Genomic DNA, 26739 nt, shown 5'->3' on the forward strand with positions numbered 1-26739 from the left:
TTGAACTTGGAATACCTGACTGAGACAGGTTGATATCAATTAATAAAAACAGAAAATATTTTCTAATATTTCTGTAAACAATGAGAGTTTTTTCCTCAATAGTAATTGTTCAGAAACCAATGGCCCATCTGTCTAATTAATAGATTAGTAAGCACAAATCAACAATGTGGAACGTACATAAAAATAGAAAAAAATCTTAATTTTGCATTTGATATCTGTAATAAGATAGGAACTCTCAAATCATAACCAAATATTCCTGAATAATCCATATAATAAAAGGAATATAATGATAGGATTCATGGCTGGAGATTTTATTAACCTGTATATGTGTGAGCAACTGTTTACAATACATCTCTCACAGAGTTGATCCAGGTGGGTTTTACCCCTTTGGTTAGAATGAACGTTCTGTTCCATAACATACATGCCCAATGACATGGTCCACACTGATCCAATTATTTAAACTCTTGGATTTTCCTTTGACCCTCTATTAAATAAACACAAACCTATCATATTATTATTTTTTAATTTTCAGGTTTGATCATTACACTATTATTTTCTGGCCCTTTTCTAAATTCTGCTAAATCCTTAGGTATCTGTTTGTTGTTTGCTGTTGTTTGCTGTTGTTTCCAAATCACTAAACCTCATTAAATTTATTTAAGTTACATACTTTTTGTCCTTCTGATTTCTTTGTTATGTCTCACTTCTGTTGTCTTCTGATTCTTATTTTCTCCTGCAAATATAAATACATGTAACTGTTTAAACATTAATTCACTATTTTTGGTCATTTCTTACTGAAAGCTAAGTATGCAATGACAACGGATTTGAGTTAGATACCTGAAAAAGTAACCAGTATGTTGTCCAGGATAAAAGAAATGCTCCTATGGGTGATGGAGAATACAAAGTACAAAGTCCCTAATAACTGTGTAAATTGTAGAGTGTTTAAATTTACCTGAGACATATAAGATCCTTAGGTAGAAACTGAAGTTTAATCTGTGCTGATATGGCTATTAAGTACTGATGCAGGATTTTTCTCAGCTCCTTCACTGGACTAGTGGCAAGGGTGCCCCGTCCACTTGGTCCACTGTGCTCAGCCCCTTGTGGGAGAGAGTACATGAGCAAGTGAGTGTGGGATCCAGCAAACATAGAAGCAAGTTCTGTGTAGGGCCCACAGTCAGACTAGGCATGTTGCCTTAAGGGGAATGCAGTGGCACCCAGGTGAGGATGCCAATGACCTCAAAGAGACTGGAGAGGTTGTTACAGTGCTCATTTACTTTCCCTGTCCACAGTCCAACAGATGGCAGTATGTTAGCAGCTCTGTTGGCCCCTTGTCTCATCCCATGGGGCAGCTGCCCTCCACTGACAAAGGCAAAGGGTCAGTGTGATAGCCCCATCTGGGTACCCACACTCAGGGGCCCCAAGCTCTTGTCCTGTGTCCAAGAAGGGTAAGGTTATGTGGATGATTAAGCCACATGGATGAAGGCAGATAAATTTATTGAGTGATGAAAACGGCTCTCAGTGGAGAGGGGAGCTGGAGAAAGAGGTGAAGGGCAGGTCATCTTCCCCAAAGTTAGGCTGTCTCCTCCTCTACTGACTGAGTCTTGGGTCTTTAAAGGTGCAGGATGAGAAATGCATGCTGATTGGTTTGTGAGCAGGCAAAAAAGTTTAAAGTGAAGGGAACACTGAAAGCTGGGCACAACAGTATAGAAAACCAATATGGAAAGGGTAAATCTATGTAAAATAGGTGGAGAGTAAGGATCAGTCAGAGGAAAGTGTGCCAAAAGGGAAGACAGGTTCTTAATCCTGTCTGAGGATTTAGCTTGCAGCTTGGCTTTCAGGCTTTAAACTGTCTTTGGCTTGGAGGTGGAGTTTCACCAGATACATGCCCCTATCTGCCTAGACATTTGTCTGCCTCCTGCCTCTATCATTTCCCCCTCTGAAGAAGTACATCTAACTTCCATTAGAATGGGGACAAAGACCAGTCTTAATGGCTTCCTGTTGACAGGGGTCACTGTTTTGGGAATACAGCAGTCAGATTTCCCTCAGAGGCCCATCTAAGGTTCCCTTGTAAAAGGGAGCCATCGTTTGAACCTCTGGTTTCATGACTGTTTGGAGTATGACTGCCTGAAGGCCAGAAGAGACAAACCAGGTTATTACAAGATATGTATCAAAACAAAACAAGGCAGGGGTAGGGGCAGCTCAAAAATCCCGAGACTGCTTTTATGCACAGATAACTGGTGGCTATAGTTAAGCCTACTAAGATTTGGGTGCATAGGACTTGGCTTTGGTTAGCTCCCTTGGTCTTATTTTCCCAAAGAAACCTCTGGGTGATGGGCATCCTGTTTACTTCAATTACCTGGCAAGATTTGCAGGATAATGGCTCAGAACTAGAATATTGATCCAGATTTTTACATTACCTATCCCTTTTGTTTCTCCTGAGCTGCAGCTGTAGATCACTGGTTGGTTCACAGGAATAAGCATGATTAGTGTAAAATGTAGGAAAAAACTTAAAAACAAGTAATGAGACTAGAATTTAATGACAAGCATATAAGTTTTGAGACATAATTTTTCTCTGTCCAATCCTCAGTTTTGCTAAAAACAAATCACTATAGGACTGTGTTGTTTGCAAAATAAACCTTAGTCTTATGCTTGACCTGATTATTCACATAAAGTGTGGCAAGAATAACTATCTTTCACATAGACTTTTTAAATTGGCTTTGATGGAACTCTGTTCCACAAGGAATCTCAGATAAAGCTGAGCCCACAAGGGCTTGTACCCTCAAATAAATATGAGTTGGGTAAATTCCTCTCTTCTTGAGGTTTCAAGATAACATGTGGCTCCTGGGCCTGTTAGAAAGTGACATTCTTTACTTACCACAGGCTTGCAACCCTATGCCAGAACTGTGAAGACAAGGTGTGAGGCCAGTTTTCCCCAGGGGTTTTCATTGACTCTGCAAGTCAAGCTTGATTCCTTAAAGGAAAGCACACCCTTCCAGTCAGAGCCTTGGTAAAACTACCAGTTTCTCCAATTGTGTCCTGCTGCAGAAGAAAATAGATTTTTATTGCACTGATGCAAATAACTATATTGCCATAAGTTAAGAATACTCATAAATAGTTTTGAAATTCTGGAGAAGCCAGGCCAAGAGAAACAAATATGCTCCAAATTTTGTTCACAGGAAAATAACTTAATTGTTAAAAACTGTTGATAGTTCAAAAGAAAACTTTCCTTGACTCTGAAAAACAAAACAAGAATCAGCAAGATTTTAAGAAAAAGTTAAAAAAGATTATTTCAGTTTTATATTAGTTCAGTCCATTCCATTAACTCTTGTTTGGGTTGATATTCATGAACATTTTAGCTCTTCATGAGTATTATATGTTTTTCCTCTGTTCCATCATCACAGTCTCCAAAGTTATTAGAAACTTGCATTTGAGAGCACCAATCAAAGTCCTATAGCTGATTATAAACTGTCTTTTGAAAAGGATGAAAACAAGACAACAATTGTCTGTGAGTGACATAATGTCTATGGGTGGTGACAATCAAAAACATGATTGACATAGAAATTTGATTATTTCTATGGTTTACAATAACTTAACACAAGAACCTAAATTATGATTGATACTATATACTAAGACATTAGAATTTTAGAAATTTCATACAATTTTGGAACATACATTAATCTTCTATTATATAACCTAATGAATATTAAACTTTATTTTTATTTTGGCAATCCCATGTAACTAAACATATCAAATAATCCTGTTTTCCTCTCTTTTGGATGCTCCAAGGGACCTCTGTAGAATTCAAAACTTAGGGGTCAGAGAAGACAATTTTTGAAGATGAATTTTTATTTTGGGAAGGCTACCAAACAGGTTAAAATTTTAAAACACTTGATATTATGAAATAGAATTCTGCATTACCATAAGTCATTTATTTTAGCCAAAATGTTGACTCAAAAATTTTAAAACAAGGCAAAACTTTTATTCATTAGGAAGAAAGACTTGATTCCAAACAATCTGTCTTTAAAATTACATGAAAATCCTGTTCAAGAGAGAGAAGGCCAAATTTTACTCTTGCATCAGTCTACTATTAATGTCAACCCCATTTTTTAAATGAGACTTTATAGATAATCTTAGCCTATCTTAATCAATTTGACCATGAGATGAGAGTCTTATAAACCTTTGATAATCCTTTACAAATTTTTGTTAATATGTTCACACACAGAATTTCTTTTACAACATTAATTTTTGCAAAGTTTTCTCAACTTATTTAAACATTTAGCTTTATCTTATCTAATTTAAAACAATCCTCTAACCCTCTAAACTAGACAAAAATTTACATTCCCATGCCTTTTTATAATCTTTATCTAAAAACACATTTTACTTCTCTCACACAACTTGCATGTAGATCTATTTTCAGTAGTCTCAATTACATGTTATAATGGTAATTCTGAGCAATTTTAAATTTTAATGTAAAATCTGATAAGTTATTTCAATTATATACTAGGTGCAGATAAAGTATGACTCTTTCCAACATAGTTTGGGGTATGGTTAATTCTATATTTCCCTAAGCCTTACCAAATTGCGAAGCAGGTAAATTGACCAGTTCTGAAAAACTAAAGAAGCAGTTTACAACCTTAAAATATTTAGCAAACCTAGTATCTGACCTGCATAATTTAGATGGCATATGTACATTTCAAAGACATTTGTATCTTACCAGTAATCTTTAGAACTGTTTGTTTGTTTGTTTGTTTGTTTTGACATGGAGTCTCGCTCTGTCGCCCAGGCTGAAGTGCAGTGGCTCAATCTCAGCTCACTGCAAGCTCCGCCTCCCAGGTTCACGCCATTCTCCTGCCTCAGCTTCCAAGTAGCTGGGACTACATCTGCCCACCACCACGCCTGACTAATTTTTTGTATTTTTAGTAGAGACAGGGTTTCACCTTGTTAGCCAGGATGGTCTCTATCTCCTAACCTCGTGATCCGCTCGCCTCGGCCTCCCAAAGTAGAACCATTTTTATTTCTCAAAGATTAAATCACATGAAATAAAAGGCAGTATAGCTCTTATTTTTCCTTCAAAAAAATTTGATCTAAGTGCTTATTTTTCTCTAAGCCAATTAATTAGAGCTCTTTTTTATATACACATCACACACATAACACATATATGACTACAAAGACAGACATAAGAAGATCCAGTAGTTGAAATATTTTTCATTTGCCAATCTCCTAATTGGATTATGGACCTCAGGGTGGAGCCTTTCAAAAAGGAGGGCTAGGAAAACATGCAGTTTCTAGGGCCTAATAAACAGGCATAGCTGGAATACAAAAACAGATTTTGAGAGGGGTCTATCTGCTTTTAATTCCTAGGGTTCCATGAGGTAAAAAGAGGGGTTTTTTTCCCCTCCAAAATGGGGTTCATGGCACCTTCTCTGTTTTTTCCAAGGAATCCTATTCTCTTAGAAGTTATCTTAGGGCCTATTGGGTGTGCACTAAAAGTGAAAAGACAAAATGGAGAAAAATAATTCAGTTGACTATGAAAAAAACCTTTGTCCAAAAAAACAAGGTCCATGAATAAAAAAATATAAAGGTCTTTTAACTATATTAAATACTTATGACTTTGATATTCACTTTTACTTAAGGTGACTTTTAACCATAGTGCTCTTTAAGAAAATTCTTTTAAATCCCTTGTTACCTGACTTTAACCATGCCAAGTAGCCCATATTTCTGGCTTTAGAAATTTACCAAATGCAGCCTCACAGGTGAAACCAGCAAGCCTCAGCTAAGGTTATGACTTAACCACAAGTGTATGAGGTATTTTCAAAGAGGTGATAAGCAGTTTTTAGAAAATCTAGAATCTTTATAGGTAGCTCAGAGAAAGGAAGATTTAAGAAAGGAAACTAGAAGTTCATAGAGGGGAAGAGAATCAGCAAATAGTAAAAGTCACACAGATATTAACCAGAAAGTACTCATTCCCTGGCCGGAATTGAACCCAGGCCGCTATTTTAAAATGGCAGAGACCAAAAGAAACTACCGTTATGTGGTTGCAAGATCAGGCTCTCAAGGACGTAAAACAAGATGGAGCCCTCATCCAGGTTTTTCAGAACTTTACAGTGACCCTTACCATTCCTTTTTATAAGTTTGCACAGGGAGAGAGAGGCCAGAAGTCCGATCAGTAAAAAACTTTTACTGTTTTGCTGCTATATCAGGCCTCTGCATTCCCTTCCCCCAAGCTCAATTTTAAGCCAAGCAATTTAAGGTTTGTGAAATTAACTTTTCCCAGTTTGGAAGATGCATCTGAGGAGAGTGTCCTGGTATAGGGACACAATTACTCATCCACAAAGAGAGGACAGAGGAAAAGTCTTTTTTTTTTTTCCCCAAAGGAGTCCCAGTGATTCAGAAGTATTGACTGAAGATGATTGGTTATCCATTTGGAAAGAGAGGAAAAGTGGTCTCTCAGTTCCTTTCTCTTCCAAATGAATACATTGGGTATGTGAAGGAGAGAAAGAAATGGGATCCCCCTTCCTTCTTCCATCCTTAAATCCTTGGGTCCCAGTGACATCAGCAGGGTGCTGCCCATGAGTGCCAATGCAGCTTTCATCCACATTAACAGGGAGGCCTAAAGGGTGGAAATGATTGGCACTCACCCACACGCTGCCTGTCCCCACTGCTGTCAGTAAACTCTGAGTTCCCCAGACCTCGTTTATGCCATGGATACTAGTATAACATCTACCCATGAAATGTGTGCGTTGGGAGGCTAATGGGCAGGAATTAGTCATGCTCACCTGCACAGTGCCCCTTCACTTCTGTGGTTGCCTGCCTTTGGATCCCTCAGATCTAGTTTTCCTCTCTAGGGCTTCAACCCAAAGCTTGCAATTGAGTTTTGGAAAAAAGTTGTCTCAGGGGAGTGCATGGATTTCTTTAAATTAAGTCCCAGGTGGCCCTTGCCAAATTTGCAGCCAGCAGACAGGATGGTCACTCCTCCATTGCTTCCCTAGCCAAATTTGCAGCCAGCAGACAGGATGGTCACTCCTCCATTGCTTCCCTATCGTAAGCATAGTTCTAAGGTAGAAAAAACAATTCTCCTCGCCTAGAAGAGCTCCCCGCATTTGCAGGGTCATGTGAACCCCTGACAAGGTGGATAAAAGGAAAAAAGAAAAGCTTAAGTGTAGGGGTAGGGGCAGGTGCCTGAGGGAAAAAGCCTCTTGATCTATGCAAATGGGTTCCTTCAACAGGGGAAATATTCTTAATCACTGTATCCTCCTTGCCTCTAACAGCAGATGGGAATCACATTGCTCTGAATTGCATATTTGGTGGCTAAGTCAAATGCTTATTCCACCTAGTAATATCTCTGCAGTTTGCAGCAACACCTTTAACATTATAAAAGAAGAGATAGGAGCCATTTCAAAGCATAAAAGAAGGAATGAAAAATACCACAGAAAAGTCTGGGGGTCTTGGCCAATGCTCTGATGGGAGTTTGGGGACAGAGCCAGTCTAGGGGCCTTCCAGCAACCCTGAGGAGTGGCCTTGGCCAGATGTCTTCAGTTGCCCCAGGACTTTATTCTGGTTCAACACAGTGGCTAGACCTCTGTGAAGAGAAACAAAAAAACATTTCTTTCATCTGAAAGAGAGGTGGCAGGGTCACATCCTGTCCTCTCTAGCTGTGCCATTTGCTCTTAACTGGCCACTCAGAGGTTTGGTGCTTCATCTCCCTTCAGAGGAAAGTTTGAGCACAAGAAGTCTTGGAAAAAAGTGAAGAGTCAGATCCATATTCACTCACCCTTCTGAGTCCTGGATGAGCCCACAGATGATGCAGGATTTTTCTTGGCCCCTTCACCAGACTTGCAGCAGGGGTGTCCCATTTTTTTGGTCCATTGCATTCAGCCCCTTGCAGAAAGGAGCACGTAAGCGAGCAAATGCAGGACCCGGACAGCCACTCCAGGCACCAACACAGGAACAATCGCCATGTGGGGCCCATGGTCAGACAAGGGATGTCACCATGAAGGGAATGTGGTGAAACCCAGGTGAAGGTGCCCATGATCCCAGTGAGACTGGAGGGGGTGTTACAGTGCTCATTTAGTTCTGCCATCTGCAGTCCAACATACAGCAGTGTGTTAGCAGCTCAGTTGGCCCCTTGCCTTCTTAAGAAGGGTGGTTTCCCTCCACCAGTGAGGGCAAAGGGCCAGTGTGACAGCCTTTTCTGGGTACTTACACTTGGTGGATCATGAGCTCTTGTCCAGCATCCAAGAAGAATGAGATCACATGAATGATTGAAGGATGGTGAAGGCAGAGAATTTTACTGAGCAATGAAAATGGCTCTCAGTGGAGAGGGCAGCTGGAGATGGGAGCTGGAGGCGGGCAGGAAGTCTTCCCCAAAGTCTGGCCATCTCCTCCTCTACCAGCTGAGTCTGGGGTCTTTATAGGCGCAGGATAGGGAATGTGTGTTAATTGTTTTGTGAGTATGCATAAAGTTAAAGTGAAGACACCCCTCAAATGTGGGCACAACAGGGTAGAAAACCAATTAGGAAAAGGTAAGTATATGTAAAATGGGTGAATGGTGGGGATCAATCAGAGGAAAGCACCTGAAACAGGAAGACAATTTCTCAATCCACTCTGAGGATTTAACTTGTAGCTTGGCTCTCAGTCTTTAAACTGTCTTTGGCTTGATTGGAGGTGGGGTTTCACTGGGCACCAGCCCCTATCTGCTTAGGCATTTGGCTGCCTCTTGTTGTTATCAGTACCTTTTGCTAAATAGTTATTATGATACAATTTAACACATTCTCCAATTTCTACCTCACTATTATACCTCTGGATACATCACTCTACCATCTTTTGGTCCTTGATCTAAAAGTTATTTCCATTCTTCACTGCTTCATCCATCTCGTTTCTTCCATACTTTCCTTTTAGGTTGGAAACATGCTGCGTTAATTTGCTGGGACTGCCATGAAAAAGTACCAGAAGCTGGATGGCTTAAACAACATAAATTTATTTCCTCTCAGTTCAGAAGTCAAAGGCCAAGGTGTCAGCAGGGCTTCTGAGGACTTCTCACCTTGAATTGTAGATGGCTCTCTTCTTTGTTTTCATACAGTCGTCCCTTTTATCATGTCTTGTGTCCTAATCTCTCTTCTTAAAAGGGCATAAGTAAAATTGAATTAGGGCCTACCCTAATGACCTCCTTTAATCTTCATTTCCTCCTTAAAGAGGAAATATAGTCACATTCTAAGGAACTGGAGGTTAGGACTTCAACATAAGCACTTTAGCAGGAGAAAATTCAACCTATAATAATTATCCATATATCATCCTAAATAAAAACTCTCCATAAAACTTCCCTCCACTCATCTCCAGCAAAGTGAATTCACTGTTCTTTTTTTTCTGAAGGGAGTTGGTAAAATAGTATTCTTTCTGCATCTCTCCATCTGCAGCTTCTATTTAGTTGTCAGTTCACTGGCTTTTACATTCTATGCTGAGAAAATTGATTCAAATATTCCCTAATGATGTTTTCGTTTTTACATATCTTAGTATTAAATGCTACATAGATTATTTTACTATAGGTCCTAGATTATAAATCTGCTGGCTGTTTTCCCTATAATTATGTACAATGGTGTAGAGTTCTGCTGTATGTCTCAAGTCTTTTAAGTCTTGCTTTTAAATGTCTTTTTCCCCCATGGTTCAAATTATTACATAATGTGATAAGTGGTATTTATCACAATTCCTAACACTATTTTGTTCATAAACTCACAATTTAATTGCAGTCTCTATGCCAAAATTTCTGTCATAGTCTGCAGTAAATTGTATTTGTTGTTTTGCTTGTTTGGGGGTTGTTGTGTTTGTTCCTATGTGTTTTGGATTTGTTTGTTTTTCTGTTTAGTTTTAATAGATTCCAGAATTTTCTGAGTAATCTATTCATCTATGGCTATAAAAAAGGAAAATTTTCTGATTAAATGGGGCAAAATAAAATGAAATGGTGGGCTGACAGAATACATAAATATTTATTAAATACCATACACTATCAGGAAATATTCCAAGTGCTAGATATTGAGCAGTGACCAGAGTAGACAAGGTCTCCGTTTTCATGTAATATAATCATAATCTACTAGAGAGAGGGAAATACAGAAAAAAATACAAGTAAATATCTATTATGACAGGTGGAGATAAGAGCTATTAAGAAAAATTAAAAAGCATCATAAGTATGCAGACTGATGTTGCAGGCCTTATATAAAACAAACAATGCAGAGAAATCAACACAAAAAAGGAATGAGTCATGCAAATATTTGGAGGAATAACACTGCAAGAAGTGAAAACAAAGAGTATTGCTAATATTGGACTATCAAGGAATAGGAAAACATCATCAGAATGGTTGAAGCACAATGTAGAGTAAAGTAGTGGGTGAGTGCTAGGACATCAGGTCTGAGCAGTCAGTCAAGGTTTTATGGGGATTCTATGCCTTTGTAATGACTTTGACTTCCATTTTCTTGTGATGTGAGTGTTTTGAGCAGTGGAATGATGTGATATGAGATATTTTTAAATGATTACTGTAATATTACTTCTGACCATGATGAAATAGCTTTCACCAGACCAATGTTCCCAGCAATGACAACAAAGAAACCTGGATAAAAATGGAAAAAAAAAAACAAAACTAAATATATAAAAGAACTGATGGAACTCACAGAATTTGATGGGTCAAAATTCAAGATAAGGGATTTATAGAGCAGTGAGCTGATATTTTACATCTGCTTCTTCTACAAGAATTTTTGTTGATTCTTGAGCAAATCTGTCGCTAAGGCCGATGCCAAAGCCATAGAACCAGAAGAATTATTGGGCATCTTACATGACTGAATGGGCAGTATTGAAGTAAGAGCTTCCAACAAAGCCAGGATCTGGAGATAAACTAAGACCTCAAGAAGATAGAGGAAAGGAGAAGTTAGCCTGGGCCCTGTACTTTGCAGGTTTTTTCACTTGAGCTCAGAAAGGCTGAAGGTAAATGATAGTACAAGTACAAATATAACAAAAGTTATATTAATATCAAACACATTATCCTTGAACGAAGAAGTGATGTAGAAGAACAATTCACTGGTTAATCCACCAGGTAGATTAAACAATTCTAAATTTATATATAAGAACATAGCTTCCAAATGGTTAGATAGACAAATTCATAATCACATTGCAAAACATTATTACACACCTCTCAATGAGTGAAGAAACACACATATAAGATTAAAAATCATCATATTTATATTAACTTTTTTTTTGAGATAGAATCTCACTCTGTCATGCAGGCTGGAATGCAGTGGCACGATCTAGGCTCACCACAACCTCCACCTCCCGGGTTCAAGCAATTCTCTACCTCATCCTTCCAAGTAGCTGGATTACAGGTGCCTGCCACCATGCCCAGCTAATTTTTGTATTTTTAGTAGAGATGGGGTTTCACCATCTTGGCCATGCTGGTCTTCAACTCTTGACCTCGTGATCCACCTGCCTCGGCCTCCCAAAGTCCTGGGATTGCAGGCGTAAGCCACCATGCCTGGCCTTAAATAAATTTTTTAAAAAGCATAGACCTATAGCAATGTTGATCAAAAAAATAATAAAAACACAAGTTACAAATAACTGACATGAAAAAGAAAACACCATTAAAGATCCAACAGACACAAAAAGATTATAGAAGTTCTGAACACGTTTATGAACACGCGTGTGCACGCGATAGCATTGCAAAACGCTGTCCCCGGAGCACCCTATGTCGCAGTATCTGTCTTTGATTCCTGCCCCATCATGTTATTTATCGCACCTACGTTCAATATTATGGCTTAGCATACCTATTAAAGCGTGTTAATTAATTAATGCTTGTAGGACATAATAACAGCAGCAAAATACCCACGTAACTGCTTTCCACACCAACATCATAACAAAAAACTTCCACAAACCCCCCCCCCCCCACTCCTGGCTACAGCACTCAAATACATCTCTGCCAAACCCCAAAAACAAAGAACCCAGACACCAGCCTAACCAGACTTCAAATTTCATCTTTTGGCGGTATGCATTTTTAACAGTCACCCCTCAACTAGCATGCCCTCCCCCCCAACTCCCATTCCACTAGCCCTAACAACGTAACCCCCTACCCACCCCACTCAGCACATATACCGCTGCTAACCCTATACTCTGAGCCAACCAAACCCCAAAGACACCCCTACACAGTTTATGTAGCTTACCCCCTTAAAGCAATACACTGAAAATGTTTCGACGGGTTTATATCACCCCATAAACAAACAGGTTTGGTCCTAGCCTTTCTATTAGCTCTTAGTAAGATTACACATGCAAGCATCCCCGTCCCGGTGAGTCACCCTCTAAATCACCATGATCAAAAGGAACAAGTATCAAGCACGCAGCAATGCAGCTCAAAACGCTTAGCCTAGCCACACCCCCACGGGAGACAGCAGTGATAAACCTTTAGCAATAAACGAAAGTTTAACTAAGCCATACTAACCCCAGGGTTGGTCAATTTCGTGCCAGCTACCGCGGTCACACGATTAACCCAAGTCAATAGAAACCGGCGTAAAGAGTGTTTTAGATCAGCCCCCTAATAAAGCTAAAATTCACCTGAGTTGTAAAAAACTCCAGCTGATACAAAATAAACTACGAAAGTGGCTTTAAGACATCTGAACACACAATAGCTAAGACCCAAACTGGGATTAGATACCCCACTATGCTTAGCCCTAAACTTCAACAGTTAAATTTACAAAACTGCTCGCCAGAACACTACGAGCCACAGCTTAAAACTCAAAGGACCTGGCGGTGCTTCATATCCCTCTAGAGGAGCCTGTTCTGTAATCGATAAACCCCGATCAACCTCACCGCCTCTTGCTCAGCCTATATACCGCCATCTTCAGCAAACCCTGATGAAGGTTACAAAGTAAGCGCAAGTACCCACGTAAAGACGTTAGGTCAAGGTGTAGCCTATGAGGTGGCAAGAAATGGGCTACATTTTCTACCCCAGAAAATTACGATAACCCTTATGAAACCTAAGGGTCGAAGGTGGATTTAGCAGTAAACTAAGAGTAGAGTGCTTAGTTGAACAGGGCCCTGAAGCGCGTACACACCGCCCGTCACCCTCCTCAAGTATACTTCAAAGGATATTTAACTTAAACCCCCTACGCATTTATATAGAGGAGATAAGTCGTAACATGGTAAGTGTACTGGAAAGTGCACTTGGACGAACCAGAGTGTAGCTTAACATAAAGCACCCAACTTACACTTAGGAGATTTCAACTCAACTTGACCACTCTGAGCCAAACCTAGCCCCAAACCCCCTCCACCCTACTACCAAACAACCTTAACCAAACCATTTACCCAAATAAAGTATAGGCGATAGAAATTGTAAACCGGCGCAATAGACATAGTACCGCAAGGGAAAGATGAAAAATTATACCCAAGCATAATACAGCAAGGACTAACCCCTGTACCTTTTGCATAATGAATTAACTAGAAATAACTTTGCAAAGAGAACCAAAGCTAAGATCCCCGAAACCAGACGAGCTACCTAAGAACAGCTAAAAGAGCACACCCGTCTATGTAGCAAAATAGTGGGAAGATTTATAGGTAGAGGCGACAAACCTACCGAGCCTGGTGATAGCTGGTTGTCCAAGATAGAATCTTAGTTCAACTTTAAATTTACCTACAGAACCCTCTAAATCCCCCTGTAAATTTAACTGTTAGTCCAAAGAGGAACAGCTCTTTAGACACTAGGAAAAAACCTTGTAAAGAGAGTAAAAAATTTAACGCCCATAGTAGGCCTAAAAGCAGCCACCAATTAAGAAAGCGTTCAAGCTCAACACCCACAACCTTAAAAAATCCCAAACATACAACCGAACTCCTTACACTCAATTGGACCAATCTATTACCCCATAGAAGAGCTAATGTTAGTATAAGTAACATGAAAACATTCTCCTCCGCATAAGCCTACATCAGACCAAAATATTAAACTGACAATTAACAGCCCAATATCTACAATCAACCAACAAGCCATTATTACCCCCACTGTTAACCCAACACAGGCATGCCCACAAGGAAAGGTTAAAAAAAGTAAAAGGAACTCGGCAAATCTTACCCCGCCTGTTTACCAAAAACATCACCTCTAGCATTACCAGTATTAGAGGCACCGCCTGCCCGGTGACATATGTTTAACGGCCGCGGTACCCTAACCATGCAAAGGTAGCATAATCACTTGTTCCTTAAATAGGGACTTGTATGAATGGCTCCACGAGGGTTCAGCTGTCTCTTACTTTCAACCAGTGAAATTGACCTACCCGTGAAGAGGCGGGCATAACATAGCAAGACGAGAAGACCCTATGGAGCTTTAATTCATTAATGCAAACAATACTTAACAAACCCACAGGTCCTAAACTATTAAGCCTGCATTAAAAATTTCGGTTGGGGCGACCTCGGAGCACAACCCAACCTCCGAGCAATACATGCTAAGACCTCACCAGTCAAAGTGAATTATTACATCCAATTGATCCAATAACTTGACCAACGGAACAAGTTACCCTAGGGATAACAGCGCAATCCTATTCCAGAGTCCATATCAACAATAGGGTTTACGACCTCGATGTTGGATCAGGACATCCCGATGGTGCAGCCGCTATTAAAGGTTCGTTTGTTCAACGATTAAAGTCCTACGTGATCTGAGTTCAGACCGGAGTAATCCAGGTCGGTTTCTATCTGTTCTAAATTTCTCCCTGTACGAAAGGACAAGAGAAATGAGGCCTACTTCACAAAGCGCCTTCCCCAATAAATGATATTATCTCAATTTAACACCACACCAACACCCACTCAAGAACAGAGTTTGTTAAGATGGCAGAGCCCGGTAATCGCATAAAACTTAAAACTTTACAATCAGAGGTTCAATTCCTCTTCTTAACAACATACCCATGACCAACCTCCTACTCCTCATTGTACCTATCCTAATCGCAATAGCATTCCTAATGCTAACCGAACGAAAAATTCTAGGCTACATACAACTACGCAAAGGCCCCAACATTGTAGGCCCCTACGGGCTATTACAGCCTTTCGCTGACGCCATAAAACTCTTCACTAAAGAACCCTTAAAACCCTCCACTTCAACCATTACCCTCTACATCACCGCCCCAACCTTAGCCCTCACCATCGCCCTCTTACTATGAACCCCCCTCCCCATGCCCAACCCCCTAGTCAATCTTAACTTAGGCCTCCTATTTATTCTAGCCACCTCTAGCCTAGCCGTTTACTCAATCCTCTGATCAGGGTGAGCATCAAACTCGAACTACGCCTTAATCGGTGCATTACGAGCAGTAGCCCAAACAATCTCATACGAAGTCACTCTAGCCATTATTCTACTATCAACGCTACTAATAAGTGGCTCCTTCAATCTCTCTACCCTTATCACAACACAAGAGCACCTCTGACTAATCCTGCCAACATGACCCTTGGCCATAATATGATTTATCTCTACACTAGCAGAAACCAACCGGACTCCCTTCGACCTTACTGAAGGAGAATCTGAACTAGTCTCAGGCTTTAACATCGAATATGCCGCAGGCCCCTTTGCCCTATTTTTCATAGCCGAATACATAAACATTATTATAATAAACACCCTCACTGCTACAATCTTCCTAGGAACAACATACGATACGCACTCCCCTGAACTCTACACGACATACTTTGTCACCAAAGCTCTACTTCTAACCTCCCTGTTCCTATGAATTCGAACAGCATATCCCCGATTTCGCTACGACCAACTCATACACCTCCTATGAAAAAACTTCCTACCACTCACCCTAGCATCACTCATGTGATATATCTCCATACCCACTACAATCTCCAGCATCCCCCCTCAAACCTAAGAAATATGTCTGATAAAAGAATTACTTTGATAGAGTAAATAATAGGAGTTCAAATCCCCTTATTTCTAGGACTATGAGAATCGAACCCATCCCTGAGAATCCAAAGTTCTCCGTGCCACCTATCACACCCCATCCTAAAGTAAGGTCAGCTAAATAAGCTATCGGGCCCATACCCCGAAAATGTTGGTTATACCCTTCCCGTACTAATTAATCCCCTAGCCCAACCCATCATCTACTCTACCATCTTTGCAGGCACACTCATTACAGCGCTAAGCTCACACTGATTTTTCACCTGAGTAGGCCTAGAAATAAACATACTAGCTTTTATCCCAGTCCTAACCAAAAAAATAAGCCCCCGCTCCACAGAAGCTGCCATCAAATACTTTCTCACACAAGCAACCGCGTCCATAATTCTCCTGATAGCTATCCTCTCCAACAATATACTCTCCGGACAATGAACCATAACCAATACTACCAATCAATACTCATCATTAATAATTATAATAGCTATGGCAATAAAACTAGGTATAGCCCCCTTTCACTTCTGAGTTCCAGAAGTTACCCAAGGCACCCCCCTAATATCCGGCCTACTCCTCCTCACATGACAAAAACTAGCCCCCATCTCAATTATATACCAAATATCCTCATCACTGAACGTAAACCTTCTCCTCACCCTTTCAATCTTGTCCATTATAGCAGGCAGCTGAGGCGGACTAAATCAAACCCAACTACGCAAAATCCTAGCATACTCCTCAATCACCCACATAGGCTGAATAATAGCAGTTCTACCATACAACCCTAACATAACCATTCTTAATTTAACTATTTACATCATCCTAACTACTACCGCATTTCTGCTACTCAACTTAAACTCCAGCACTACAACCCTACTACTATCTCGCACCTGAAACAAGCTAACATGACTAACTCCTCTAATCCCATCCACCCTCCTCTCCCTAGGAGGCCTACCCCCACTAACCGGCTTCTTGCCCAAATGAGTTATCATCGAAGAATTCACAAAAAATAATAACCTCATTATCCCCACCATCATAGCCATCATCACTCTCCTTAACCTCTATTTCTACCTCCGCCTAATCTACTCCACCTCAATTACACTACTTCCTATATCCAATAACGTAAAAATAAAATGACAATTTGAACATACAAAACCTATCCCCTTCCTCCCTACACTCATCACCCTTACCACACTGCTTCTACCCATCTCCCCTTTCATACTAATGATCTTATAGAAATTTAGGTTAAACACAGACCAAGAGCCTTCAAAGCCCTCAGTAAGTTACAATACTTAATTTCTGCAACAACTAAGGACTGCAAAACCCCACTCTGCATCAACTGAACGCAAATCAGCCACTTTAATTAAGCTAAGCCCTTACTAGATTAATGGGACTTAAACCCACAAACATTTAGTTAACAGCTAAACACCCTAATCAACTGGCTTCAATCTACTTCTCCCGCCGCAAGAAAAAAAGGCGGGAGAAGCCCCGGCAGGTTTGAAGCTGCTTCTTCGAATTTGCAATTCAATATGAAAATCACCTCAGAGCTGGTAAAAAGAGGCTTAACCCCTGTCTTTAGATTTACAGTCCAATGCTTCACTCAGCCATTTTACCCCACCCTACTGATGTTCGCCGACCGCTGACTATTCTCTACAAACCACAAAGATATTGGAACACTATACCTACTATTCGGCGCATGAGCTGGAGTTCTGGGCACAGCCCTAAGTCTCCTTATTCGGGCTGAACTAGGCCAACCAGGCAACCTTCTAGGTAATGACCACATCTACAATGTCATCGTCACAGCCCATGCGTTCGTAATAATCTTCTTCATAGTAATGCCTATCATAATCGGAGGCTTCGGCAACTGGCTAGTTCCCTTGATAATTGGTGCCCCCGACATGGCATTCCCCCGCATAAACAACATAAGCTTCTGACTCCTACCCCCTTCTCTCCTACTTCTACTTGCATCTGCCATAGTAGAAGCCGGCGCCGGAACAGGTTGGACAGTCTACCCTCCCTTAGCAGGAAACTACTCGCATCCTGGAGCCTCCGTAGACCTAACCATCTTCTCCTTGCATCTGGCAGGCGTCTCCTCTATCCTAGGAGCCATTAACTTCATCACAACAATCATTAATATAAAACCTCCTGCCATAACCCAATACCAAACACCCCTCTTCGTCTGATCCGTCCTAATCACAGCAGTCTTACTTCTCCTATCCCTCCCAGTCCTAGCTGCTGGCATCACCATACTATTAACAGATCGTAACCTCAACACTACCTTCTTCGACCCAGCCGGGGGAGGAGACCCTATTCTATATCAACACTTATTCTGATTTTTTGGCCACCCCGAAGTTTATATTCTTATCCTACCAGGCTTCGGAATAATTTCCCATATTGTAACTTATTACTCCGGAAAAAAAGAACCATTCGGATATATAGGCATGGTTTGAGCTATAATATCAATTGGTTTCCTAGGGTTTATTGTGTGAGCACACCATATATTTACAGTAGGAATAGACGTAGACACACGAGCCTATTTCACCTCCGCTACCATAATCATTGCTATTCCTACCGGCGTCAAAGTATTCAGCTGACTCGCTACACTTCACGGAAGCAATATGAAATGATCTGCCGCAGTACTCTGAGCCCTAGGGTTCCTCTTTCTCTTCACCGTAGGTGGCCTGACCGGCATTGTACTAGCAAACTCATCATTAGACATCGTACTACACGACACATATTACGTCGTAGCCCACTTCCACTACGTCCTATCAATAGGAGCTGTATTCGCCATCATAGGAGGCTTCATTCACTGATTCCCCCTATTCTCAGGCTATACCCTAGACCAAACCTATGCCAAAATCCAATTTGCCATCATGTTCATTGGCGTAAACCTAACCTTCTTCCCACAACACTTCCTTGGCCTATCTGGGATGCCCCGACGTTACTCGGACTACCCCGATGCATACACCACATGAAATGTCCTATCATCCGTAGGCTCATTCATCTCCCTAACAGCAGTAATATTAATAATTTTCATAATTTGAGAAGCCTTTGCTTCAAAACGAAAAGTCCTAATAGTAGAAGAGCCCTCCGCAAACCTGGAGTGACTGTATGGATGCCCCCCACCCTACCACACATTCGAAGAACCCGTATACATAAAATCTAGACAAAAAAGGAAGGAATCGAACCCCCTAAAGCTGGTTTCAAGCCAACCCCATGACCTCCATGACTTTTTCAAAAAGATATTAGAAAAACTATTTCATAACTTTGTCAAAGTTAAATTACAGGTTAAACCCCGTATATCTTAATGGCACATGCAGCGCAAGTAGGTCTACAAGACGCTACTTCCCCTATCATAGAAGAACTTATTATCTTTCATGACCATGCCCTCATAATTATCTTTCTCATCTGCTTCCTAGTCCTGTACGCCCTTTTCCTAACACTCACAACAAAACTAACTAATACTAGTATTTCAGACGCCCAGGAAATAGAAACCGTCTGAACTATCCTGCCCGCCATCATCCTAGTCCTTATTGCCCTCCCATCCCTACGTATCCTTTACATAACAGACGAGGTCAACGACCCCTCCTTTACTATTAAATCAATCGGCCATCAATGATATTGAACCTACGAATACACCGACTACGGCGGACTAATCTTCAATTCCTACATACACCCCCCATTATTTCTAGAACCAGGCGATCTACGACTCCTTGACGTTGATAACCGGGTGGTCCTCCCAGTTGAAGCCCCCGTTCGTATAATAATTACATCGCAAGATGTCCTACACTCATGAGCTGTCCCCACATTAGGCCTAAAAACAGACGCAATTCCCGGACGCCTAAACCAAACCACTTTCACCGCCACACGACCAGGAGTATATTACGGCCAATGCTCAGAAATCTGTGGAGCAAACCACAGTTTTATACCCATCGTCCTAGAATTAATCCCCCTAAAAATCTTTGAAATAGGACCTGTATTCACTCTATAGCACCTTCTCTACCCCTCTCCAGAGCTCACTGTAAAGCTAACCTAGCATTAACCTTTTAAGTTAAAGATTAAGAGGACCAACACCTCTTTACAGTGAAATGCCCCAACTAAATACCGCCGTATGACCCACCATAATTACCCCTATACTCCTTACACTATTTCTCATCACCCAACTAAAAATATTAAATTCAAATTACCATCTACCCCCCTCACCAAAACCCATAAAAATAAAAAACTACAATAAACCCTGAGAACCAAAATGAACGAAAATCTATTCGCTTCATTCGCTGCCCCCACAATCCTAGGCTTGCCCGCCGCAGTACTGATCATTCTATTCCCCCCTCTACTGGTCCCCACCTCTAAACATCTCATCAACAACCGACTAATTACCACCCAACAATGACTAATTCAACTGACCTCAAAACAAATAATAACTATACACAACACTAAAGGACGAACTTGATCTCTCATACTAGTATCCTTAATCATTTTTATTGCCACAACTAATCTTCTCGGACTTCTACCCCACTCATTCACACCAACCACCCAACTATCTATAAACCTAGCCATGGCTGTCCCCCTATGAGCAGGCGCAGTAGTCATAGGCTTCCGCTTTAAGACTAAAAATGCCCTAGCCCACTTCTTACCGCAAGGCACACCTACACCCCTTATCCCCATACTAATTATCATCGAAACTATCAGCCTATTCATTCAACCAATAGCCTTAGCCGTACGTCTAACCGCTAACATTACTGCAGGCCACCTACTCATGCACCTAATTGGAAGCGCCACACTAGCATTATCAACTATCAATCTACCCTCTACACTCATTATCTTCACAATTCTAATTCTACTGACTATTCTAGAAGTCGCCGTCGCCTTAATCCAAGCCTACGTTTTTACACTTCTAGTGAGCCTCTACCTGCACGACAACACATAATGGCCCACCAATCACATGCCTATCATATAGTAAAACCCAGCCCATGGCCCCTAACAGGGGCCCTCTCAGCCCTCCTAATAACCTCCGGCCTAGCCATATGGTTCCACTTCTACTCCACAACACTGCTCACACTAGGCTTACTAACTAACACATTAACCATATATCAATGATGACACGATGTTATACGAGAAAGCACATACCAAGGCCACCACACACCACCCGTCCAAAAAGGTCTCCGATATGGGATAATTCTTTTTATTACCTCAGAAGTTTTTTTCTTTGCAGGATTTTTTTGAGCTTTCTACCACTCCAGCCTAGCCCCTACCCCCCAGCTAGGAGGACACTGACCCCCAACAGGTATTACCCCACTAAATCCCCTAGAAGTCCCACTCCTAAACACATCTGTATTACTCGCATCAGGGGTATCAATTACTTGAGCCCATCACAGCTTAATAGAAAATAACCGAAACCAAATAATTCAAGCACTACTTATTACGATTCTACTAGGTCTCTATTTCACCCTCCTACAAGCCTCAGAATACTTCGAATCCCCTTTTACCACTTCCGATGGCATCTACGGCTCAACATTCTTTGTAGCCACAGGCTTCCACGGGCTCCACGTCATTATTGGATCAACTTTCCTCACTATCTGCCTCATCCGCCAACTAATATTTCACTTCACATCCAAACATCACTTCGGCTTTGAAGCCGCCGCCTGATACTGGCACTTCGTAGATGTAGTCTGACTATTTCTATATGTCTCCATCTACTGATGAGGATCTTACTCTTTTAGTATAAGTAGTACCGTTAACTTCCAATTAACTAGTTTTGACAACATTCAAAAAAGAGTAATAAACTTCGTCCTAATTTTAATAATCAATACCCTTTAAGCCCTACTACTGATAATTATTACATTCTGACTACCACAACTCAACAGCTACATAGAAAAATCTAACCCTTACGAATGTGGCTTCGACCCTATATCCCCTGCCCGCGTCCCCTTCTCCATAAAATTTTTCTTAGTAGCCATCACCTTCCTATTATTTGACCTAGAAATTGCCCTCCTATTGCCCTTACCATGAGCCCTGCAAACAGCCAACCTACCACTAATAGTCATATCATCCCTCTTATTAATCACTATCCTAGCCCTAAGCCTCGCCTACGAATGATTACAAAAGGGGTTAGACTGAGCCGAATTGGTACATAGTTTAAATAAAACGAATGATTTCGACTCATTAAATTATGATAATCATATTTACCAAATGCCTCTTATTTATATAAATATTATACTAGCATTTACCATCTCACTTCTAGGAATACTAGTATACCGCTCACACCTAATATCTTCCCTACTATGCCTAGAAGGAATAATACTATCATTATTCATCATAGCCACCCTCATAACCCTCAATACCCACTCCCTCTTAGCCAATATTGTACCCATCACCATACTAGTCTTTGCTGCCTGCGAGGCAGCAGTAGGTCTAGCACTATTAGTTTCAATCTCTAACACATACGGCCTAGACTACGTACATAACCTAAACCTACTCCAATGCTAAAACTAATCATCCCAACAATTATATTACTACCACTAACATGATTCTCTAAAAAACGTATAATTTGAATCAACACAACCACTCACAGCCTAATTATCAGCACCATTCCCCTACTATTTTTTAACCAAATCAACAACAACCTATTCAGCTGTTCCCTGTCCTTCTCCTCCGACCCCCTAACAACCCCCCTCCTAATACTAACTGCCTGACTTCTACCCCTCACAATCATAGCAAGCCAGCGCCATCTATCCAACGAACCACTATCACGAAAAAAACTCTACCTCTCCATACTAATCTCCCTCCAAATCTCCTTAATTATAACATTCTCAGCCACAGAGCTAATTATATTTTATATCTTCTTCGAAACCACACTTATCCCCACCCTAGCTATCATCACCCGATGGGGTAACCAACCAGAACGCCTGAACGCAGGTACATACTTCCTATTCTATACCCTAGTAGGCTCCCTCCCCCTACTCATCGCACTAATCTACACCCACAACACCCTAGGCTCACTAAATATCCTATTGCTCACTCTTACAGCCCAAGAACTATCAAACACCTGAGCCAACAACTTAATATGACTAGCGTACACGATGGCTTTCATGGTAAAAATACCCCTTTACGGACTCCACCTATGACTCCCTAAAGCCCATGTCGAAGCCCCTATTGCCGGATCAATGGTACTTGCTGCAGTACTCTTAAAATTAGGTGGCTATGGCATAATACGCCTCACACTCATCCTCAACCCCCTAACAAAGCATATAGCCTATCCCTTCCTCATGTTATCCTTATGAGGCATAATCATAACAAGCTCCATCTGCCTGCGACAAACAGACCTAAAATCGCTCATTGCATACTCTTCAGTCAGCCACATAGCCCTCGTAGTAACAGCCATTCTCATCCAAACCCCCTGAAGCTTCACCGGCGCAGTCATTCTCATAATCGCCCACGGACTTACATCCTCATTACTATTCTGCCTAGCAAACTCAAATTATGAACGCACCCACAGTCGCATCATAATTCTCTCCCAAGGACTTCAAACTTTACTCCCACTAATAGCCTTTTGATGACTCCTAGCAAGCCTCGCCAACCTCGCCCTACCCCCCACCATTAATCTCCTAGGAGAACTCTCCGTGCTAGTAACCTCATTCTCCTGATCAAATACCACCCTCCTACTCACAGGATTCAACATACTAATTACAGCCCTGTACTCCCTCTACATGTTTACCACAACACAGTGAGGCTCACTCACCCACCACATTAATAGCATAAAACCCTCATTCACACGAGAAAACACTCTCATATTTATACACCTATCCCCCATCCTCCTTCTATCCCTCAATCCTGATAATATCACTGGATTCACCTCCTGTAAATATAGTTTAACCAAAACATCAGATTGTGAATCTGACAACAGAGGCTCACGACCCCTTATTTACCGAGAAAGCTTATAAGAACTGCTAATTCGTATCCCCATGCCTAACAACATGGCTTTCTCAACTTTTAAAGGATAACAGCCATCCGTTGGTCTTAGGCCCCAAAAATTTTGGTGCAACTCCAAATAAAAGTAATAACCATGTATACTACCATAACCACCTTAACCCTAACTTCCTTAATTCCCCCCATCCTCACCACCCTCATTAACCCTAACAAAAAAAACTCATACCCCCACTATGTGAAATCCATTATCGCGTCCACCTTTATCATTAGCCTTTTCCCCACAACAATATTCATATGCCTAGACCAAGAAGCTATTATCTCAAACTGGCACTGAGCAACAACCCAAACAACCCAACTCTCCCTAAGCTTTAAACTAGACTATTTCTCCATAACATTTATCCCCGTAGCACTGTTCGTTACATGGTCCATCATAGAATTCTCACTATGATACATAAACTCAGACCCAAACATCAACCAATTCTTCAAATACTTACTTATCTTCCTAATTACCATACTAATCCTAGTCACCGCTAACAACCTATTCCAACTCTTCATCGGCTGAGAAGGTGTAGGAATTATATCCTTTCTACTCATTAGCTGATGGTACGCCCGAACAGATGCCAACACAGCAGCCATCCAAGCAATCCTATATAACCGTATCGGTGACATTGGTTTTATCCTAGCCCTAGCATGATTCCTCCTACACTCCAACTCATGAGACCCACAACAAATAATCCTCCTAAGTACTAATCCAAGCCTTACTCCACTACTAGGCTTCCTCCTAGCAGCAGCAGGCAAATCAGCTCAACTAGGCCTTCACCCCTGACTCCCCTCAGCCATAGAAGGCCCTACCCCCGTTTCAGCCCTACTCCACTCAAGCACCATAGTCGTAGCAGGAGTCTTCCTACTCATCCGCTTCCACCCCCTAGCAGAAAATAACCCACTAATCCAAACTCTCACGCTATGCCTAGGCGCTATCACCACCCTATTCGCAGCAGTCTGCGCCCTTACACAAAATGACATCAAAAAAATCGTAGCCTTCTCCACTTCAAGCCAACTAGGACTCATAATAGTCACAATCGGTATCAACCAACCACACCTAGCATTCCTACACATCTGCACCCACGCTTTTTTCAAAGCCATACTATTTATATGCTCCGGATCCATTATCCACAACCTCAACAATGAACAAGACATTCGAAAAATAGGAGGACTACTCAAAACCATACCCCTCACCTCAACCTCCCTCATCATTGGCAGCCTAGCATTAGCAGGAATACCCTTCCTCACAGGTTTCTACTCCAAAGACCTCATCATCGAAACCGCAAACATATCCTACATAAACGCCTGAGCCCTATCTATTACTCTCATCGCCACCTCCCTGACAAGCGCCTACAGCACCCGAATAATTCTCCTCACCCTAATGGGTCAACCTCGCTTCCCAACCCTCACTAACATTAACGAAAACAACCCCACTCTGTTAAATCCCATTAAACGCCTAACAATTGGAAGCTTATTTGCAGGATTTCTCATTACCAACAACATTCTCCCCATATCTACTTCCCAAATGACAATTCCCCTTTACTTAAAACTCACAGCCCTAGGCGTTACTTCCCTAGGACTTCTAACAGCCCTAGACCTCAATTACCTAACCAGCAAGCTCAAAATAAAATCCCCACTATATACATTTTACTTCTCTAATATGCTCGGATTCTACCCTAACATTATACACCGCTCAGTCCCCTATCTAGGCCTCCTTACAAGCCAAAACCTACCCCTACTCCTTCTAGACCTGACCTGATTAGAAAAACTATTACCTAAAACAATTTCACAATACCAAATCTCCGCTTCCATTACCACCTCAACCCAAAAAGGTATAATCAAACTTTATTTCCTCTCTTTTCTCTTCCCTCTCATCTTAACCTTACTCCTAATCACATAACCTATTCCCCCGAGCAATCTCAATTACAATGTATACACCAACAAACAATGTCCAACCAGTAACTACTACTAACCAACGCCCATAGTCATATAAAGCCCCCGCACCAATAGGATCCTCCCGAATTAGCCCTGGCCCCTCCCCTTCATAAATTATTCAACTTCCCACGCTATTAAAATTTACTACAACCACCACCCCATCATACTCTTTTACCCACAACACTAATCCTACCTCCATCGCCAGTCCTACTAAAACACTAACCAAAACCTCAACCCCTGACCCCCATGCCTCAGGATACTCCTCAATAGCCATCGCCGTAGTATACCCAAAAACAACCATTATTCCCCCCAAATAAATTAAAAAAACCATTAAACCTATGTAACCTCCCCCATAATTCAAAATGATGATACACCCAACTACACCACTAACAATCAATACTAAACCCCCATAAATAGGAGAAGGCTTAGAAGAAAACCCCACAAACCCTATTACTAAACTCACACTCAATAAAAATAAAGCATATGTCATTATTCTCGCACGGACTACAACCACGACCAATGATATGAAAAACCATCGTTGTATTTCAACTACAAGAACACCAATGACCCCAACACGCAAAACTAACCCACTAATAAAACTAATTAATCACTCATTTATCGACCTCCCCACCCCATCCAATATTTCCGCATGATGGAACTTCGGCTCACTTCTCGGCGCCTGCCTAATCCTTCAAATCACCACAGGATTATTCCTCCTAGCCATACACTACTCACCAGACGCCTCAACCGCCTTCTCATCGATCGCCCACATCACCCGAGACGTAAACTATGGTTGAATCATCCGCTACCTTCACGCTAACGGCGCCTCAATATTTTTCATCTGCCTCTTCCTGCACATCGGTCGAGGCCTATATTACGGCTCATTTCTCTACCTAGAAACCTGAAACATTGGCATCATCCTCTTGCTCACAACCATAGCAACAGCCTTTATGGGCTAT

At 41.3% G+C, this 26739-nt stretch overlaps 1 long non-coding RNA gene and 3 pseudogenes across 1 annotated transcript; 3 read left to right on the top strand and 1 right to left on the bottom strand.

Moving 5' to 3' along the window:
* Positions 1-292: 292 nt before the first annotated feature.
* On the bottom strand, positions 293-3570 carry LOC117980726 (uncharacterized). The gene is made up of 3 exons (XR_008625792.2): positions 2873-3570; positions 950-1094; positions 293-730 (listed from the first exon to the last, which is right to left on the bottom strand). It is a non-coding gene; the product is annotated as an uncharacterized LOC117980726 (long non-coding RNA).
* Positions 3571-17168: 13598 nt separating this feature from the next.
* Positions 17169-21588, top strand: LOC117980724 (cytochrome c oxidase subunit 2-like; annotated as a pseudogene).
* Positions 19970-20874, top strand: LOC134730627 (ATP synthase subunit a-like; annotated as a pseudogene).
* Positions 21589-21684: 96 nt separating the features above from the next.
* Positions 21685-25978, top strand: LOC117980722 (NADH-ubiquinone oxidoreductase chain 5-like; annotated as a pseudogene).
* The last annotated feature ends 761 nt before the right edge of the window (positions 25979-26739 follow it).

This window comes from Pan paniscus, chromosome 5, assembly GCF_029289425.2.
Source record: "Pan paniscus chromosome 5, NHGRI_mPanPan1-v2.0_pri, whole genome shotgun sequence".
NCBI classification, from domain to species: Eukaryota; Metazoa; Chordata; class Mammalia; order Primates; family Hominidae; genus Pan; species Pan paniscus.